Here is an 18,897-nt window from a genome sequence, read left to right on the forward strand (position 1 = left end):
GAACCGAGCCAGTGACCAGGTTAACTTCGGTTAACTCACAAACCTGACAGGATCAACAATACAGTAACTGCAATATAGTATGCATCTACTAAACTAAGATAAGACCTGTATTTTCAGTGGAAGACATGTTCATAATAATACCTATAATTGATTCCCAAATACTTGATACCCAAATTGAATTATAAAATTTATATACATTTGGGCCCGAAGGCATGATATATACACAAAAAGATAACAATTTAAGCATTAATTCATCAAAAGGGAGTACATCAAAAGAATGAAAAAGAATCACTCTGGATCACTGCTGCCATGCAACACAATCCTCGCACATGCAATTGGCACTGTGCTCAAACTCATCAGGGACCCACCAGTCCTCAGAGGGAAACTCCACAGTGGGGGCCCGGCTCCTAATCTCCAGGCGGGTAACCTGTAAAATCACCTAAAAAGAGTTGTGCACGTGGGATGAGCTAACTAGCCCAATAAGTGGAAAGGAATATCACACAAGGAAAAACCACACAAGGAGTCACAATACAAATGCACCTATATGTATGCAATTAACTTTAACCTTATTCACCTAACAACATTACTAGGTTATAGGCTATGTGCTACTCACAACCATAGTGCACGTATGCCCCGGGTACGAGCCGCGGACCCCATCCCGTGATACACCCATAGGGTTATTGGAGAAGGCCCACCATTGGTACCAAAATTTAAAATGCAAGCCAACTCCCAACAAATTTAAATGACAGAAAGTAAATGGGTAACTCCACCCGAAATAAAAGTAGTACGATCGGCCCTCTGAATATACCACTGGGGTTACCAACTGTCCTAGCGATCAGCCATGCATACTTCTAACCGTTGCAGGAGTTCGACAATTACAACCCAATGCTTCCCCCTAATAGTAACCGAACACATAACCCCTGTTGGGAAGGGTCATAGCACAAAGGGGTATATACATCCTAGCCGTATGCTTCTATATGAGCATAGTACGATTATACGATGGCACTACATCCCATTCCACGAGCCACCATGCACTCATTTCCAAGCCATCTATGGCATCTAATCTAGTATGCATTTCATGTCCATATGAAATTCTTCCATCACATACATCAAGACATAAATAATATTCATCATAAAGCAAAGCATAGCATGTTATGTAAATGCACATACAATGCGTGATATGGCATACGTGATGTCTATTCTACACACAAGTGACATGATGACATGGCTAGACTAACACATGTTAAGTGATGCATAACATTCCAAAATTAAATTAGATTCCACTCCCCACTTACTTGTATATGTATATGGTGCTTGTACCCGGCACGTAAGAAATCCGATGTGTGGGTCCGCATATAATGAGTGTAACCTATTATAAACATAATGGTTTATCATTTCACTATCTTGGGGTCAAAATCATCATGTTTAAACACTAAAATAAGGTTTAGAATCATAAATGGGGGTTACCCATCAAATTTGGACCCATTTGATAGGCGGGCCTTGGGACTCACAAGTCTTATAGCCCCGGTTACACCAAAGGCTCAAAAATTGAGTTTTGGGAACTCAGGTGGACCAGAGACCCAAAGACAGGTGGGTCTGGAACACCCCCAAATCTTAAAACGAAAGTCTTCTATCATCTTCCCCATCTTCTCTCTGGCTTGGGGAACTTGTTTAGGGTCAATCCGGTAACTCAAATCACTCATCTAAGGTCCAATCATGTATCCTCAACCTAGATCTAAGAACAAATCAAAAGAAAAAGGAGATTCTTACCTCTTTCTCAAGAACACCAGTGAAAACCCAAATTTCACTTCTTTAGCTCAAGAACTTCAAATACTCTAGATCTTCACCAACACTCCTTCCAAATCCTTCAAAATCATTGTACACACCTTCCACTAGACCTTAGATTTGATTATCCAAGTAGGATTAGCAAGATCCAAGTGGGTTCTTTCCTAAAAATCAAAAAGAGGGTTTCCTAAAAATCGTTGGAATATGTACAATACCTACCTCAAATCGAAGATCTCGGTGAGCTGATCATTAATCTGGGCTTAAAATACCAAGACCCAGCTCTAGTGAAGCTCTACGGTTGATTTCCTTTCTTCTTTCTTCTTTCTTCTTTTTCTTCTTCTTCCTTTTCCTTTCTTCTTTCTTTCTCTCTCTTCTTTACTCTCCCACCGACCATCATTAATGAGGGAAAAGATAATAAATGTCTCCTCTTTTATACCTGGACCCCCAAAAATATCTTCTAGTCATAGGTAGGTACATCTCAGATGGGCATTCTCAGGTGGGTATACCTTAGGTGGGTATATCTCAAGTGGGCATTCTCAAGTGGGTATACCTCAGGTAGGTATATCTCAGGTGGGCATTCTCAAGTGGGTATATCTCAGGTGGGTATTCTCAGGTGGGTATTCTTAGGTGGGTATATCTCAGGTGAGTATATCTCAGGTGGGTATATCTCAGGTGAGTATACCATTCTAGTCAGCCCATTGTTAGTGTTCCACTTGGACTTCAATGGGGACAAACTCATACTTATAATTAAATTGTATAGGCACCCAAAATTACTAGCACATACCTTTACTTCTTGTACATGGCCTCATGGTGCATGCAAGTGTAAGGCTTGGGTGCACATATTACACTTAGCACCCATTAGGTCTTGTTAGGCCAACCCAAGTTCAAGGTCACTCTTGCTACCATGTTCCATATGGTACTTGCGTCAGTTCGCTTCAGTTCAGCCCCTACATGATCAAACCAAGTCAATACGGGTAATTAGATCGGGTTTAGAAAGTAGGATATCACACAAATAGTAAGGACAACTTATACTGTACAGTCACTGATGTTTTCAGATTCTGAGCTCCCCGCCAAGGGAACCCAGCACAACAGAGCCTTGCAGATAGCGGTGGAATGCCTTGACGAGATTGTTCCCCAAGTTCTCATTGACAATGGGTCAGCTTTGAACGTTCTACCTTTGAGGTTGGCCAAAAGTATTTGTGTGAACATGGAAAAGATGAAGCCGTCATCCAGATGGTGCAAGCATATGACAACACCAAAAGGAAAGTCCTTGGAGTCCTCACCACGGCTATCTTGATTGGTCCAGTAAAGTTTGATGTTGAATTTTAGATTATTGATATACTAGCATCCTACAACATGCTCTTCGGAAGGCCATGGTTGCACCAGGCAAGGCAGTATCATCTAGTCTCCATTAGAAGGTGAAGTTCATACACGAAGGGAAAGTGATCACTATCACAGGAGACCCCAAGATAGTTAATACCCTGACCATCATTAAGAAATGAGAAGAGCAAGGCAATGAAGTCCAACTCAGTGGGATTGAAATAGAAGGAGCTTGCGCGGTCCTCGCCAAGGAAACATCTGAAGAAAAAATCCTGGCCAACTATGAAGCAATATGGAGTCCCTTGGTTAGCCAAATGATGAAAAACATGCAATAATTCCCTTGAATGGGATTAGGGAAATATCTTCAAGGTGTATCAAGAATACCAACCATGGTGGTAAGCAAAGGCAAGGGTAGTACAGGGTATATCTCCCAGCATCAGAGCTAGGGCAAGAACTTTGACAAGCAAAAGAACTAAGGATGAGGAAAGGATCATAAGGTGTTAAGAATGACTAGGAGGATAGTCGCCTCTTCTTACCCCACTCTCAATGGGTACTTTGTGAAGGAAGGAGGAGACTTTCCTTTCTATGGAAATGTTAAGCCATGGTTTGATGAGACCGCCGCCAAAATGCAACCAGGATTTGAAGTGTTCTTCTAAGACGAGTTCAACTAGGTTATGCATGAGTTGGAACAATTACAAATCAAGGAAAGTGAATAGGAGAGTTACATCACGGGTATATCAGAGGTTGCATTGATTGAAGTTGGGTTCTCCTTCCACAATCCTGCAATGTCAATCAAGTCTAAGGAAGCACTGAGTCCCCTTGTCCTCCTGAAAAGAGATTGGGAAGGAAAAGTAAGGCTTGCCTAGTCTCTACATCTTCCCATTGATCTGAAAAACCATATTTGTTCCTTCCTGCGAGAAGCACGTGCCCGAAAGCTACACGAACTTAAGCCTAGGCCTTTCAGGGGAAGAAGTGTGTATGCCAAGAAGAGAAGAGCACAAAGGATGATGGTCTGTATGTACTGTGCTAGAATTAATTACAATGGAAAGGTCTGTGATGGTGGCCAAAGTTGTGACCAAGGAGTGGGGATGACCTCGAACAATAGGCTTGAAAATTTGGACTTCATAGAGAGAGGGCTGAGCAGCCTCCATTGCCTTTCACCCCTTAGAAATTTTGATTTCAAGGAATATGAGATCAGCCAGCTCATGTTAGTAAGCAAGCAGCCAAAAGAAGGAGGAAGTAACTGCAACGCTATCGGGGAGATAGCGGTAACCATCCTAGAGGAAGAAAAAGGTCTGTTGCCACATCTGCTCATCCATCAAGTTGTTGAGCCACTCCTGAACTGGACAAACATTGGAGAGAACTTTAAGTTTACTCATGCTACTGAGTCAACCAACTCAGATACCACTGATAAAAGCATCAATTCAGTCGACGAGTCAGTCATCAAGTCTATTATCGAGTTTTTTATCGTGTTCCCTATTTATGATTATGTGCCTATTTTCTCTCTTGAGGAAAGTCCAAAGTCCATGTATGTCAAGTCTGTTATTCCTTTTTTCATCAATGAAATTTCTGATTCTGAGTATGACTTGCCTCCTTTTTCTAATGATGATCTTAATGAATATCATAACTTAACAAAACAATGCAAACCAAAGAAATCCCAACCCATTTGTGAGGATACCTGGGTTGTTAATTTGGGAACCAACCAATGCCCTCGGGAGGTGAAAATTGGTACCACTCTAAGTGGTCAAGAAGCAGAACAAGTGATCAGTCTTCTGAAGGATTTCATAGAAGTCTTTTACTGGTCCTATGAGGATATGCCTGGGATATATCCCAACATTGTATAGCATCGTTTGCCAACTGACTCCGGTGCAAATCCAGTCAAGCTGAAGCACAAAAGAATGTGTTCAGAATGGAGTGAAAATATCAGAGAAGAAGTTATGAAACAGTGGAATGCATGGTTCCTACAAGTCGTGAAGTATCCCCAATGGTTGGCAAACATAGTACCAGTTCGCAAGAAAGAGTGTAGGGTTCGCTTGTGCGTCGATTTTTGAGATCTTAACAAAGTAAGCCCAAAAGATGATTTCCCACTACCTCACATTGATGTGCTAGTTGACAACACAGCAAGGCACACCTTGCTATCATTTATGGATGGATTCTCAGGATACAACCAAGTGAGCATACACCCAGATGACTGTGAGAAGATAGCTTTCACAACTCCTTGGGGAACTAATTGCTTCAAGGTGATGCCCTTTGGATTCAAGAATGTTGGGAAAACTTATCAAAGAGCAGCTACGGCCATCCTATGACATGATGCACAAGGAGGTGGAAGTCTACGTGGACGATATACTAGTAAAATCAGTAGACCGGTAGGGGCATGTCCCTGCATTATGGAAGTTCTTCGAAAGGATTAAGAAGTATTGACTGAAGTTGAATCCTCATAAATGTGTATTTGGGGCAACAACAGGGAAATTGTTGGGATTCTTGGTGAGCGAAAGAGCTATCGAAGTTGACCCCGTAAAAATCAAGGCAATCCAAGAAATGCCCACATCTTGCACTGAGAAGGAGATACGAGGATTTTTTTGGTCATACTCAGTACATCAACATATTCATAGCTCAGCTGACTATGATGTGCAAACCAATCTTCAAGTTGTTGAAGAAGGATTAGCCCACAGAATGGAATAACTAGTGCCAACAAGCTTTCGATAAGATAAAAGGATATCTTATGAACCCACTAGTATTGAGAATGGAACGATCAATGCCAACAAGCTTTCAATAAGATAAAAGTATATCTTATGAACCCACCAGTATTGATACCTTTGGTGGAGGGGGAACCACTACTGTTGTAGTTATCAGTTAGGGATTATTCCATGGGCTCATTACTAGCTCAAAAGAAGATAGAGAAGGGGGTAGAGCATGCCATTTACTACCTCAGTAACAAGTTCTTGGAATATGAGATGCGAAACACATCTCTGGAAAGAACTTGTGTTGCGTTGATATGGGCAAAAAAAAGTTTGTGACACTACATAGTAGCATATCCAGTATGGTTGATCTCAAGGATGGATACAATCAAGTACCTCTTTGAGAAACCAACTCTCATAAGAAGGATGACTCAATGGCTACTATTGTTGTCAGAATTTAACATTACCTATGTCACCCAAAAGTCTATCAAGGGGTAAGCTATAGCCAATCATTTGGCTACGCACCCCACAGAAGATGGAAGAATCTTAGATGATGCCTTTCCAGATGAGAAAATCACAGCAATTGGAGAAAAAGATACAACTGATGAATGGCAGCCATATTTTGATGGAGCATCCAACCAAAAGGGATGTGGTGCGGGAATATTGCTTGTCACTCTAGATGGCCTTTATTTGCTTCTTCATTCTTCTTTGACTTCCCCTGCACCAACAACATTACTGAATCTGAAGCTTGTGCCTTGGGATTGGAAATAGCTCTAACCATTGGGGTGAAGAAGATCAAGGTATATGGAGATTCAACCATTGTCATCTATCAGATGCAAGGAAAGTGGAAGACTAGAGATGAGAAACTGAAGCCGTATCAAGAGCATCAGAAAGAGGTGATTGGACACTTTGAGAAGATCTCATTTGAATACTTCCAAAGGGATAGCAACCGGTTTGCCGATGCCCTTACAACTTTCGCTTCCATAGAGAGTAAAATCCCATGGCCCGAATCCAACCATTCTTGGTGGAACAAAGAAGCAAGCTCATTTACCAGAATATGGGGAACTCTCTCACCGTAGATAGTTGGTCTTGGTTTGCTCATAAGTGGACTTCATTAAGGAAAGAAAGTATCCAGTTGAAGCTACAGATGGGGAAAAGAAGTTCCTAAAGAGATATGCCACCCAGTTCATTCTCTAAGGGAACTTATTATACAAGAGGTCTTATGATGGGATACAATTGCTATGTGTGGATGAAGATCAAGCTAAAACAATCATGGAGGAAATTCACCAAGGTCTTTGCAGGCCTCATATGAATGCCAAGATGCTAGCCAAGAAGATTCTCATACTAGGATACTACTGGAAGCAGACTGTGTGGATTTTGTCAACAAATGCCATAAATGCCAAATATTTGCCAACATCATACATATCCCGCCAATAGAATTGTACTCACTCAGTTCTCCTTGGCCATTTTTTACTTGGGGTATTGATGTCATAGGGAAGATCAACCCCAAAGCATCCAATGGGCACAAGGTCATCCTGATGGCCATTGATTACTTCACCAAGTGGGTAGAAGCTCAGTTATATGCAGTCCTCACATCTGCCAAGGTGGCAAAGTTTATCCAAGAAAATATCATTTGCCAATATGGAGTGCCACAAGAGCTGATATCGGATCAAGGATCCCATTTATGGGGCAAGGCTGATAAAATCTGCATAAAGTTTGGCATCAAGAGGTATCACTCTACCACTTACAGGCCACAAACCAATGGGGCAGCAGAAGCAGCTAACAAGAACATCAAGGTCATCCTCCAGAAAATGGTTGAAAAACACAAGGATTGAGCGAACAAGTTGCCACTTGCCTTATAGGCATATCGGACTTCTATACGATCCTCGACTGGGGTAACTCCTTTTTCCTTAGTATATGGGGTTGAGGTGGTTCTTCCAATAAAATCCTAGTACCATCCTTAAGGGTACTTTTGGATAGCTAATTACCTAAAGGAGAATGGGTGAAGGCTAGACATGACGAGCTCAACTTTCTTGATGAAAGGCGTATAAAGGCCATGGATAATCTAAGAAAATATCAATTGAGGATGGCAAGAGCATTCAACAAGCATGTAAGGCCCCGTCACATAGAAGAAGGTGAGCTAGTTCTCCAAGAAAAAAGAGCTCCCATTTATGACCCAAGGAGAAAATTCAAGCCAAGCTAGAGTGGCCCCATTCACTGTCAAAGAAATCCTACCAGGCAAGGCCATAAGACTCATGGACCTCAATGGCTAAGAAATACCTGGATTGGTCAACATGGATCAACTCAAGAGATATTATGTATGAAACGGGTGGACCATATGAACTACACTAGACTTGATTCCTCTTAAGAGATACGTAGGCAACTGGACATGTGCAAGTGCGGTCTCAACAATCGCAAGGTAAAAAAATGATTCCTAGATTAATAATTAAGGTATCTAAAAGATCATCATAGCTTGTTTTCCCAAGAATCGCCACTTGGCATATCTGGCCACTAGGTAACTGTCATTCATCTGTGGTCCTTCAAATTCTTATCCAATATTGTATCTTCCCAAAAACCACCACCTAACACTAGTAATCAAGGCTAATTCACTCCCCACCCTTGATTGGTCAAAACAAAAAAACTTGATGCAACAGTGGTAAAGGTTTGGTTGTGTTAATAGCTAATGGGTGATACTTTAAAAAATCACCTCTCCTCTTTATTTGTAATCGTCGCAGGAAAAATCATGGACTCTTTGGATGAGACATTGAAGAAATGGAGCTTGGACATAAACATTGAGGTGTTGAGACTGCTGGAATCTATGAACATCATGGTGCTCAATCGGATCGGATGTGTAGAGTTACATCATAATTTACTCTGATAGGTGGCTCAACATTGGGATGCTGATGTCCACGTATTTCGGTTTGGGACCATTAAGATTTGCCCGACTCTGGAGGAATTTCGAGCCTGCATACTAACTCCACCTAAAGGTAGATTTATTCAACCATCTTTAAAGGACTATTTAGAAGAGGTCCAAAGCTTCTTCAGATGGGGGAAAGATGAAATGAAACAGTTTGTCAGATATGGGAAGATCAACATATTGAAGGTGGTCAGGATTTTCACTAAGTATCTGTCATTGGGAGAAATCCACCAGCAGAGATCACATGATGTTTATCTATTTTGCATGTTGGCTCTCTATGTTCTCCGAACTCCCGAACGTGGTGCACTACTTGTTCTAATATAGGTGGTAAAGCAGCTGAAGGAAGGAGGTGATATTGTCCCCATAGTTCTTACATAGACACTTAAGGGATTTGATGACATGAGCCATAGCCACAAATTTGGGATTGATCATTATCAAGGAAATCCAGCTATTTTCCAGGCTTTGGTTACTTGAAAGGTTGAAATTGGTCAAGCCACAAATGAATGCCAATCCAGAGTTTCTCACTATCAAGACAAGAGGGAGATCCCCGAATTCAAGCTCATTGTTGATTGGAAAGAGTAACTATAAAGAAGAATTGCATGGGATATTGCATAGAAGTGCCCATGGTGGCCACAAGATGATTTCCTAATGAAGACCCTGGGATGTAATTATGTCAGGTTAATGTGTTTGACTCATATGTCCTTTTACTTGCCAACTTATATCAGCTGACAATATGGATTGAAAGCGAAAGACCCGGAGGAGCTAGTGAACTTCTATCCACCCCAAGAATTGTCTCCCCAAATTGTAGCCGACCTATCCTATCTTTGGTTATTCCCCATTTCAATGTGATTCACTTGACAATGTAATAAGGTGATCTTTGGATTTTATCGTTAGTCCAGTTATTCTAATGAAGATTTGAGTTGTGGAATTAATCATGCCTTAAAATTCAAAACCCTGAATAAAAAAGATTTTTGATGCCAAAAAATAAGTTTTCATTTCAAAATAAAGAGCCAAGATTGGCAATACAAAATATAAAAACAAAAGCAAAACAAAAAAGAAATAAACATAGGGGGAAAGAAAAAGAAAAAGAAAGAACATATGTGTTTGTCAAAACATGCAAGAATAACAAGACCAGGGAAGGAAAGCCCTAGGAGTCAGCTTCATCATATGTGCCAAGGTCATTTGTGGGAACAATCACGTCACCTGAGATAGTTGCATCATACATCCACTGCAACTCCAGTAACTGCCTCTCAAGATTGGCGATTTGTGTATCCTGAGAGGCGATTAGTACATCCTGAGAAGCACAAGGGATGATCAAAATAAGGGATGACAATAAATGAGAACCATGTGGAAGGTGGAAATTGGTACCTTGGAATGTGACTGCCCAGCCTTTCGATATAACTCCCCACGTAGGCTTTGATGCATATGGCAAATCTCAACATAAGCCTTCGGACACCTAAAAACGACCATGTTAGCAAAAAAATAAATAAATAAAAAATCAATAAAATTTCAAAAATAAAAAAATCGAACTTCAAAGATCAAAAATAAAAAATCAAGTTTCAAGAATCAAAAATAAAAAAATCAAATCTCAAGTTTCAAGAACCAAATTTCAAAAATCAAGTTTCAAAAATCAAATTTCAAAAATCAAGTTTCAAAAATCAAGTCTCAAAAGTCAAGTCTCAAAATCAAATTTCATTACTGCACAGGCCCTAAGTGGCCCGCAATTGTTTGCATCAGCCCCAAGTGGTCCAAACTCATTGTAAATAGACCAAGATCAAGATGCCCAGTCCTATGGTCTAAGAGACCCAAGACCAAACCCTTAGACTAGTCCGTGGAGACCTAGCCTAGAAAAACCAAGATTAAGATGCCCGGTCCTATGGTCCAAGAGACCTAAGACCAAACCCCTAAACTAGTTCGTGGATACCTAGCCTAGGAAAACCAAGATTAAGATGCCTGGTCCTATGGTCCGAGAGACCTAAGACCAAACCCATAGACTAGTCTGTGGAGATCTAGCCTAAGAAAACCAAGATCAAGATGCTCGGTTCTATGGTCCGAGAGACTTAAGACCAAACCCCTAGACTAGTCTGTGGAGACCTAGCCTAGGAAAACCAAGATCAAGATGCCCAACCCTATGGCCCGAGAGACCTAAGGCCAAACCCTTAGACTAGTTCGTGGAGACCTAGTCTAAGAAAACCAAGATCAAGATGCCCGATTCTATGGTTCGAGAGACCTAAGACCAAACCCCTAGACTAGTCCATGGAGACCTACCCTAGGAAAACCAAGATCAAGATGCCCGGTCCTATGGTTTGAGAGACCTAAGACCAAACCCCTAGACTAGTCCGTGGAGACCTAGCCTAGGAAAACCAAGATCAAGATGCCCGATCCTATGGTTTGAGAGACCTAGCAAACCCCTAGACTAGTCCGTGGAGACCTAGCCTAGGAAAATCAAGACATGTGTTGCTAACATCTTTTATAGGGAGGGCTCAAATCTCTGCAAACAATGGCTTAAGAACAAAATCAGATACTAACATCTTTTGCAGGGAGGGCTCAAATCCTTGCAAAGGATGGCTCAAAAACCAAATCAGATACTAACATCTTTTGCAGAATTCAAATTTCTTTCCTACAATCGATGAATTAGGTAAGTTCTGTCACCCTTGAGCAAGATGACTGAAGTGCATGCTTCAGGTGACAAAATGTGGTCATTCTTTTCTTTGCCCTTCGGCTATGGCATCGGCCTCGATCAAAGAGGGGCATTTTGTAGATTCCCAATTTTATCACCCTGCCCCGACTATGATGACTTACGGATCGTGGACACGGTCTTTCTCTTCCAATCAACAAAGATGATAACTGACTGAGGTAGTCCTACCCCGACACACTCCCTCTACATCTAGAAATCCTAGAAACCCTAGAAACCCTGAAACCGAAGTAAAGAGGGGTTAAATTATAACATCACATATATGAAGGAATCCAGTCCAAAGTGACTCTACGGATGGATAGTGCTTGAAATCATGATTCCAATGATATATGGTATGTCAAAATCGGACCATCGGATCTCCCTCAATCATTCCCAGGAGACAGAACCTATCCAAACCTCCTGATCAGAATCCATCCCTTGTGGCCCCGCGCCCCATACGACTCTGCTAGGCCCCTCGTGGTCCCGCACCCCTAGCAGCCCTGTGCCCCACGTGGCCCGGCCAACATACCCCATAGCCCCGCGACCCTTTGGGTGTGAAAATCGACTTTTTCACACTTGGACTTTGAAAATCTATAAATAGGCCCTTATTCGCCCTCCAAAAACACACTTGCTTGGTATACCTACCCCCTCCCTTAGGTGAGTTGATCCCACCCCCTCTTGCCCTTGTTGGCACACCCTCAAGCCCTTCCTTTGGCTTGTTTGGCCCTTCTTTCGATGGTTAGATTTGTGGGATTCGTGTTGGGATTCCAGTTACTTTACCCATGGTCTAATCAGATTTTGAAGTACCACCCAAGCCTTACCCTTCTAGTAGCCCTTCCCTAGCCGATGCTTTGCCGAAGTGCCGCCCAAGCCTTAGCCTTCTAATAGCCCTTCATTGGTCGAAGCTCTGCCGAAGTGCTGCCAAAGTCTCAGCCTTTTATCATATTTTCCTAGCCGAAACTCTGTTGAAATACTGATCCCAAAAACAACCTTCCTTAACCAAAGCTCTGTCGATGTTCTGCCAGACTACCAGCTCAGGAATTATTCTTCCCTAGCGAAACCTCTGTCCAAATATTTGAAGACTGCCACAGTCAACATCTCTAAAAGAAGGAAGTTGGAGGTCAAGACCACCTTCCCTTGAGCCGAGAAAATTCACAAGAAAGTCCATATCCGCACCAATCAGGGGCCCACCCTCTTGACCCAAAACAGGGCTTAAACTCAGGTATAATCTCTCAATTAAATTAGCATAATGTAGACTCTTTATTGGCCCTGTTTTAGTGTACATATGTAATTACATTTTGTTAGTGTATATATGTATCATAATTTAGCCATACATGCGGTCTAGGAATAATTATAGAAAATGTTTGTTCTTAAGCATCTAGTAGGAAGACTGGTTGAACCGGACAGATTAGGTGCCTAACACCTTCCCAATTCTACAACCTGACATGTACCCTAGTCTGGACCAAACCAACTTCTGGGCCCTTTTCTTAGGAATGGGGCCCACCCCCGGGTCATTAGCCCATAATCCTAGGTGGTGACTCCAAACTTCTGCTTGATTCCAATCCCCCATTGGACCATCATCAAACCAGGAGGGTATACTCCAAACCACTCCTCTCAAGAGAGAGAGAGCGGAGCCCTGTGAAATAGGCCCCCACGTATCTCCAAGCGGTGATGCGGTGGTGTGGGGCCCGCAAAGGCACAAACCGAGAGATAAAGATACAAAGAGAGAGAGAGAGAGAGAGAGAGAGGAGAGAGGGCCAGGATCCTCCTACCACTACCCTCACACCTATGTACCTGAGGCCAAACAATGAAGGAAAATGGCCAAAATGATGAGTTGGAGGTCACACACATGTCTAACCTATGGTGCCATAGTCGGGACTACTGAGGGGAAAGTTTAACTATCAGAGGCAGGTCACCTTCCTGACCATTGGCTAGCCAGTGGAGCTGTCTACAACGAAAATTGCATTTCACTCTATAGGTCCCACATCCCTTCAAGTATGCTTTGGAAAATCACATGAGTTGAAAGGGTGTCCAACATTGGTCATGTGGCACCCAACATGCAAATGATCAAGTGGGCCCACATGCCAACAATGGTGTTTAATCTAGTTTTTAAAATGAGCCCTTGCAACCAAACAAGCCTTAGTGGCTTATGTGTTAGCCTTCAATTTTCTCATCCCTCATTTCTCTCCTTTTTCACCCTTCATGCATTTGGGAGAGGAGAGGAGAAGAAGGAAAAGAGAAGAAAGAAAGAAAGAAGAATAAGAGGAATGAACGAGGGGACTGGTTGTTGGCTGCATGCAACTGATCCTTGCTACTATTGTTGCTCCTACTGCTACTATTGCACCTTTTGTTGCCCCTGCACATGCTAGTTGCTACTGCAATTGCATGTTCATACTGCTTCTGTCCTAATCCTGTTGTACTCTTGTTGCTACTGGTGTTCAAGAGAGTAGATAGTAGTGCATGCATGAGGGTGCTACTACTACTATTTGAGGAGCTAATTCTTGGTGCATGCAGCTGATCCTTGCTGCTGTTGCGTCTCTATTTCTGTTCATGAAGTGCAAAGGCTGTAATAAGTAAGAAATAACCAGAATTGGAAGACAAGATGTTGTCCAATTTGGGAAAATTACTGCTGCTACCTTCCCACTGCCATACACACGCCCAAAAAGCAAAAATCCTACCTCTATTTGCTGTACAATAGAGTAAGTAAGAAGAAAATGGAAATCCAGCAAAGTTTCCCAAGCATATAGACACCCATAATTGGGAACCTAGGACTACATGCCTGGGAATTGGCTGGGATTCAGTCACAGGGGCTATATAATTTATGTCAGCATGTTTAATTCATATTAATTGGGTAGGAATTAAGTTAATAATGGTCCCTCTAGCCTCTTTCAGTCATTAGGGCTGAATAGGTAGGGTAACTAACCTATAGGTGGGGGTTTTGGCCTGTAAGCCTTGAATTTGGGCGAATTCAGTCACATGGATTGAAATTAAACATGATAGTATGTTGTACATGATTTGATTTGGGATTATACAGGTTCCATATAGTCCCTGTGGGCCCTTACAGCTGAATTGAGAGTTGTAGGTGTGCAGTTGACTAACCCAAGACAAGAAATTGGGTTTGCATATAAAAGGGTAAAAGCAATTATTGTTGTTCATATAAATGAATTAATATGCTTGTTGTCTATATTTTAGGATAGTGTACAACCCTTTAATTTATTTCTCAATTACCCAAAAGCTGAGAATAGACTGTGCAAGCATGGCAGTTTCATTCCCAAATTGGAAACTCAGATGCAGAGACCTCAATCGGTACATTATGTTGTTGTCCATACTATTACAACCATGTTCAAACCTTAGAAATGGTATCAACAATCAATGATGGTTGGGTTTAGAGCTGTCCACTTGGGATCCACCTTTCCTAAGTTGGAAACCTAATATAGGAGCTGGGTTGGTGTTGTGGGCTACTGTCCATACATTTGGGACAGTGCATAGGCCTACAACCATCCCTGTAAATTACCATAAATAGGTATCAAACCCCATGTGAAGGGGATTCTTGTCCCAAGGTTCAAAACCCAGTTGTTGGGATAGAGCTTAAGTAGTGTAATTTTAAATTGGGCATTGGTAGCATGTTAGGCCGGTGCCAGGTAGTAGGTACATGTTTGTACTTTATCCCTATGGCTAACCATAGTCTAAATAGACTTGGTATGATGAGGGGAATTCCATTTCAAAGCTGGGACCACCATCCCATAACTGAAATAGAAGAATGAACTGGTTCAGAGACCCTCCTTCATCTTTGACTCACTTCTGAACCTTAGAAGTGGGAATTTAGTTGAGTTTGGATTTGGGCATGTAAATAATTATATGGATACCCAAATATGATCTTGGGTTTGCTCATGCCTAATGTGGGGGTTGCTTGTGCTGGAAACCACAAGTCAATAGTGCTTGTCTGTGCAATATTGAAAATCCAGCCAAATAGGCAAAGTATAGATTTGTAGACCATGATGGAGTGGGATGAAACCAATTGGAATTGATCCCTCAAGTGTGAGACCTACTTACAGATGTGAAAGGAACCCAGAAACACCAAGTTGGGTGCACATTTGGGTAAGACCACCTTGGACCAGTGGGGAGTTCAGCAGTTGCCAGGAGCTGCTGGAACACCTCCATCGTGGGTGCCTGCGGTAGGCCGGTGCCCCTACACCTAACCTGCTGATGGGTGATTTTTACAGGGGAATGCCTCTGTTTTGCTATCTTTGCCCCAACCACCTATGGATGTGTCAATGGTTAGTGGGTCAATTTATGGCTCTGTTAGGTGGACAACTACCGTGTGGTTGTGTGGGTTATGGAAACAACCTACATGTGAGTTGTGAGGTCTGTTGGACCTGCATAGGTCAGTGTATAAGGTAGCTGTTGACATAGGTCAATGCTCTTCTAATGGTATGTGGTTGAGTTCCAATAAGGGAATTCAACTGAAGTTTGGATTAGGGCTGTCTTTGGACAAAATGGATTGAAACTAATAATTAATGATTGAAAAGATATTTAAGAACCTAATGTACTCGACATTGATACATGATGATGGGAATTTGGTGAAAAACTTCGAGTTTGGGTATCAAGGTGAGTGGATGATTGTGATTTATTTTACGAAGTGTTATATATCTTTTGATTTTGAGTGCACATGTGTATTGGGTTGATGTGATATGGCTATATTTTGTATATACTTATTATTGCATTTGCCAATTTTGGATATTGTGGATGGTGTGATCGTGGATTTGTGGATGAGGTGTATGGTTATAACCATGGTATTGATGGTATGGGGAATGGTGTGGCCGAGGCAGGATTTCGGTACTGTGGGCTCAGAAGTCAGTATTATGGTTATGACTATAGCTTTGATGGTCTAGGGCACAGTATGGTCGATGGATGATTCCAGTACCATGGGCCTAGAGGTCAAAGGATGTATGGATATGTGGATGTAACATGGATGACTTGTATGCATATAGAGTTGCATTGGGCAAGGATCATAACCTAGTACTATAACCCCTTGCCAATAGGGGCGAGGTATTGACTAATCCCACTAAGTGGTAGGTTTGGGGGACTACTATGCCCGGGTATGACATATTGTACCAAGGTGAGCATATCATGGTATGACATACTGTATGCATGGCTATCGGACAGCATGGGTGATCGATGGATTTTTCGGGACTGTGACTACCAGGGGTTATTATTAAGGGGTTGACTAGGGGACCGAGGTCCTTTCCGGGACTGGCTAACTCCTGCTTGCAACTTGTTTGTATCTCTGGAGCCCGACGTACTGGGGAAGGGATACCACCTACGTTGCTTATGGCACTTATACCCATCTTTGAGAGTTAGTAATTAGAGTAGAATATTAAAATGAAAATGGATCATGTGGATGTGCATGGTAGCATCATGGTTATGGATTATGTTTGTGAGTATGCATTTGACATCATAACTGGACGTGTTTGCTGCCTACTCACTCCTCATTGGGCTAGTGTAATTCACCATATGTGGATTTCTCTAGATGGTGAAACCGGAGCTAAAGCAGATAGGAGTTCAACAAAAGTTGTAAGGCTATGTCTGCGATACACTGTGGTTTGGACAGATGTTCCCTTCTTATATTGCGATTTATATTTACATGAGATATATGATGTATTATTGTTTACCTGTGGAAATGTTAAAATTGGGCCTGTATGATGTAATTATCGTTGTAGAAAAATCACCACTGGTAGTACATTGTTATGAATTTTATATTATACTCTGATTGGTGTTAAAGATCTTGTGGCATTATAATGTAGTTGACTGCTTCTGTGATCCTGGTGAAGGTAGGCTGACTGGGTTTAGGAATCCAGTGCCGCATACCTTGGCCTATATGCGGCAAGGTGTGACAAAGTCACAGTTATGGGAGCTCCACATACTCGCCATATCCTGGGGGATATGGTGAAAATATGGTAAGATATCCTTCTTTTCTAGGGAAGATTCGATATCCCTTGGAAAGTCATGTCCCAATTAGGAGGAGTCCGCTCCTTGCTTGTAAATCACGTGTTGGGCCTAGATGGTCCATTAAGAAGGTGTATCTTGATGAGGAAACCCACAGGACTCATATGCCAAGCAACCTAGATCAGGTGGTTCGGTTGCCAGATTACTTATTCCGAGTGGCCTGCGGCATGTGTTGCTTACCGCTTGGTTGAAGGTGAGGCCTTGGGTATGCCGTGCGGTCATGGTTTTGGTGTTGTCTCAAGCTATTAGTTGCTCATATATGGTGCGAATGGCTATCCTCGCCGCTTTCCTCATGCCGATGTTGATCAGTCGCTCGGTAACGGACTCTCTTTAATAACGTTAGTTGGTCGGGATGCTCCTGACCTAGGTATCAATTGTTGACTGAGTATGTAGTTCGATCAGACTTTTCGTCTAGGCTCGTATTGTTAACCAAGCTTCCATGTTGTGGTAGCATATTTTGCCTTAACACTAGTATTCTCTTTGATATGAGATTTTTCGTTATTTTCTTTCTCTTGCCATGTGGTTCTCATGTAGATAATACCATTCTCAGTACCACTGTATGTGTGGTGTGCAGATAACCCTCTCCCTTCCATAAATTAGGGTTAGGAAATCACACCAAACGTCTGCTTTTGATTTCACGAAAAAAATATGAAAAACGTCTTCTTTTGATGCCAGAACAGTTTCTGGACCAGAACCATACCAAAACAACCTTTACGATGGTTCTATTTCTGTTCCCTTCCTCATCGCCCAAGACCCATCCTTTCCTTTGGGCCCGTTTGATAATATTTCAAGAAACGCATTTATGCCGTTTCTGTTTCCAGAAATAACAGAAACGGAGCAAAAAACGTTTGATAAAACTGTTTCGTTTCACTTATTTTTAGAAATAGAAATAGAAATTTTTACTTATTTATGGTTCAAGAAACGACCCAGGCGAAACAAGTTGAACTTGTTTCACCGTTTCTGGAAACGACTTGTGGTAATTCTTTCACTGGTTACCATCGACTTCTAAAAACTTGACTTATCAAACACCTTCCTTTCCGTTTCTATTTCTAGAAACAGAAATTTATGTTTCTGAAACGGCAAAAACGTTATCAAACGGACCCTTTATCTACTCTCTCTCTCTCTAAAATGATAAATCTCATATTCTCATTTTAATTTACCATCCTTTCAGTTCTCACGAGTCACGGCTACCTTCCAAGTTCAGTTTCGATCTTCTTAAACGAAGGCGAAAAGACTCGACTTCACTGCAGAACAAATTTTTTTCTCTAGGGTTTCTACTGATATCCTTCTCAGAAGGTAAGCTTATCCCTGTCATTCTTATGCTTCCTTCAGTATAATTGTTAAAGGGTATTGTATTTATGGGTTTCTGTTGCTCTTTATGTTTCTCTCAATTGGATATCTCCATTCCTTTTCTCAAGGGCAAATGGGTGAGCTCTTCGTGTTTATTGTTTGTTCTCCATTGCTTTTCTCAAGGCAAATGAGTGAGCTCTTCATTTTTTTTTTTTTTTAACTCATTG

The 18,897-nt window shown here is 41.8% G+C and overlaps 1 protein-coding gene and 1 long non-coding RNA gene across 2 annotated transcripts in view; one reads left to right on the top strand and one right to left on the bottom strand.

Annotated features, from left to right (window-relative positions):
* Nucleotides 1-208: 208 nt before the first annotated feature.
* On the bottom strand, nucleotides 209-1,807 carry LOC122093238. The gene is made up of 3 exons (XR_006144392.1): nucleotides 1,771-1,807; nucleotides 1,296-1,369; nucleotides 209-439 (listed from the first exon to the last, which is right to left on the bottom strand). It is a non-coding gene; the product is annotated as an uncharacterized LOC122093238 (long non-coding RNA).
* A 16,739-nt stretch (nucleotides 1,808-18,546) lies between these two features.
* LOC122093145 (DNA topoisomerase 1 alpha-like) overlaps nucleotides 18,547-18,897 on the top strand; it is a 29,045-nt gene continuing 28,694 nt past the window's right edge. Inside the window, exon 1 of the mRNA XM_042663410.1 lies at nucleotides 18,547-18,676. The gene's annotated coding sequence lies outside the window, so the exon portion shown is untranslated. The remainder of the gene's footprint in view (nucleotides 18,677-18,897) is intronic.

This window comes from Macadamia integrifolia, chromosome 11 (assembly GCF_013358625.1).
Source record: "Macadamia integrifolia cultivar HAES 741 chromosome 11, SCU_Mint_v3, whole genome shotgun sequence".
Taxonomy (NCBI): Eukaryota; Viridiplantae; Streptophyta; class Magnoliopsida; order Proteales; family Proteaceae; genus Macadamia; species Macadamia integrifolia.